This window comes from Chenopodium album, chromosome 8, assembly GCF_948465745.1.
Source record: "Chenopodium album chromosome 8, dcCheAlbu1.1, whole genome shotgun sequence".
NCBI classification, from domain to species: Eukaryota; Viridiplantae; Streptophyta; class Magnoliopsida; order Caryophyllales; family Amaranthaceae; genus Chenopodium; species Chenopodium album.
The window spans coordinates 39,612,152-39,615,401 of NC_137841.1; positions in this window are offsets into that span (position 1 = coordinate 39,612,152).

Sequence of the window (3,250 nt, forward strand, 5' to 3'; positions counted from 1 at the left end):
CTTCTTTGTTTGGCAAGTTTTTCCAAGTTCGGATTGTCATACATTCATTGATCTTTGGCCAGTTTTCCGAGATTGGATTGTCATACACATAGTTCCCTATGACAAAAATTTCCCAAAGGATTGTCGTAGGTCTCCACTCATCATAAATTTCGGCAAAGGTTCCTGTAGGGAATAATTTCAAGCGTTAATCCCATAGCTTGAACCCCACTGTGATCATACACTAAAGTACGGTGGCGTCCAAAAGGGAAGAAGATAGAGCAAAAGAGTCGCCAACAAGTTTTAGGAACTTGTAAACCGTTCACGAGGTGAAGGTTACACCCCTTAACGATCCAAGAGATCGTCAACTCCATAAGATCTAGAACCAAATAAGGGTTCGGGGATGATGGTACAAATCCAACCTAAAAGAGATTGAACCTGCCCTAATAAAAGGCCTCTAATTTATTCTGATCGTATTCATGTGCGCTTTCTGACTAACATGCAATCATTAAGATTAACCCTAAACCTGTTTATCTATGTTGGTTGAATTTAATGCACAAATAAACTATTATTGGTGATCACTCGAATTATAATCATATTAACCCTAACAAGATTATTAATTATCTTATTAAGCGTGATTACAAGTACCAAAATTCCCTTTAAACGTACATAAAAGGTGTGCTCAAGCAATAAATAAATATCAAGCAACATAATAATAATAAATAATAATTGAAATAATCATGATAATAACAATCAATAATCATAATCATAATAATAATAATCATAATAACAATAATTATAGCAATAATATCATTATAAATAAAATAATCATCATCAAAATAATAATAATAATAATATTATTATTCATAATCATCATAAATTAGAACAATTATAATCATAATCATAATCATGTTAATATTAAAGCATAATAATAGCAAGATCCTAGGCATGATACTAACAAGATTAATAACAAACCCTAGCATGTCACTAAGCAACAAAAATCAATTCTTTAACCCTAACATGATACTAACAATCATAAATATTAGGAAGAGAATAGAAAGCATCGCAGGAATCATAATAAGCATATTTGATATTATAACCTTTTCCCTAAACATGATACTAGGAATATCATAATAACAATTTAAACATGTTTTCTACATCATAATATCAATTAAGACCATTAAAGCACTTACTTTGATGCTTCGTACCTCTTTCTAATAACAAAATACACACTTTAGTAACTTCAAGGAAAATAATAATCAAAACAATTAAATTAAATAATTGAAATAGAGATTTGGGACCAAACCCTCAGAAATTAAACCTTTCACGTCTAGGGCGAAGGCAACTTCGAATATGGCTAGGTGTTTCTAGATATAATGAATGTGGAATTTTGTATTTGAGAAAAGGCTAGTTTAGAAAAAGAGAGAGAGAGAGAGAGAGAATGATCAAGAAAATCTTGATGAGAGTTGGTGAATGATTAAGAGAGAATTAGAGAATTAATGATTGCGATTACAAACTGATTGTAGGTGAATATTAATTAAAACTGATTGTTGATGAGAACTCGTGAGAATTGGTGAATGAAAACGGAGTTTTTAATACGTTATTTATAGAGAAAATCAGCCAAAAAGATAAATATCAAAACAGAGCACTTGGCGCACGTAAAACAAGATTGGCGCACGCAAAACAGAGCTGGCGCCAGCACCAGCTTATTGGCGCCAGGCGCCAATGGCTAGCACTAGACGCCAATGGTTGGCGCCAGGCACCAGGCCTAGTTCCAGGCGCCAATGCTTAGAGTCAGGCGCCAGGACTGTTTTTGACGCGTTTTCGAAAATCAGATAAGTTTTCCGTACTGGAGGATAAAATCGTATCTTTTCCTCAAAAATGCTTTTTGATTTTAATTAAAACTCTGAAAAGTCAACAAAAAGTCAATTTATCAATGCTAATTGAATTAGGAATGAAAAGAACTTTCTAGAAGAATCTAGAAGACTAAAACCATTCCTAATTGAATTAGGAATGATAAATCATATTAGGCCCTATAGACACCCATTTGTGTCTCCCCAAAACCAAACCCAGTAATGAGTACCTTTCACGTCGAATCATAATCGAATGAAACGAAAGTGTGGAAAGGTCTAGTGTTGCGGAAAGTTTTTATTTCTTTTCTCTTCTCTCTGTTTTTGAAAACTTATTTTAAGAAAACAGCCAATCCAGATTGGTTGGTCCATAATATGGGTCCAATAGTGGTGTACTTGGATGGGGCTTGCAAAGACCTTTCCAACGATATATTATAAGCCCAATTCTGATGAATATTGAGGAAGTTATGGCCAATTTACTAAACTGGGCCCGGTTTGAGCTTTATGTACGGCCCAATGATCTAGGGGAGGGCCTAATATGATTTATCATTCCTAATGCAATTAGGAATGGTTTTAGTCTTCTAGAATCTTCTAGAAGGTTCTTCATCATTCCTAATTCAATTAGCATTGATAAGTTGGCTTTGTTGACTTTTCAGAGTTTTAATCAAAATCAAATAGCATTTTTGAAGAAATTATATTATTTTATCCTCCAGTACGGTAAACTGATCGGATTTTCGAAGACGCGTTAAAATCAAGACTGGCGTCCGACCCCAGGCCTTGGCGCCTGGAACCAGGCTTGGCGCCAGGCGCTAGCTAGCCAGGGTTGGCGCCAACCTCGTTTTGCGTGCGTCATACTCTGTTTTGTTAAATTATCTTTTTTGGCTGATTTTCTCTATAAATATCGTATTAAAAACTCCGTTTTCATTCATCATCGACATAAATCATTCACCAATTCTCATCAAGTTTTCTTGATTATTCTCTTTCTCTCTCTCTTTCTAAACTTGCTTTTTTACATACAAAATTCCGCATTCACAAGATCAAGAAACACCTAGCCATATTCGAAGTTGCTTTCGCCCTAGACGTGAAAGGTTTAATTTATGAGGGTTTGGTCCCAAATCTCTCTTTAATTTATTTAATTTAATTGTTTGATTATTATTTTCCTTGAAGTTACTAACGCGTGTATTTTGTTATTAGAAAGAGGTACGAAGCATCAAAGTAAGTACTTTATTGATTAATTAATGTTATGATGTAGAAATCATGTTTTTGTTATTATGATATTCCTAGTATCATGTCTAGGGTAACTTTAATATCAAATATGCTTATTATGATTCCTGCGATGCCTTTTATTTTCTTCCTAATATTTATGATTGTTAGTATCATGTTAGGGTTAAAGATTTGATTTTTATTGCTTAGTGACATGCTAG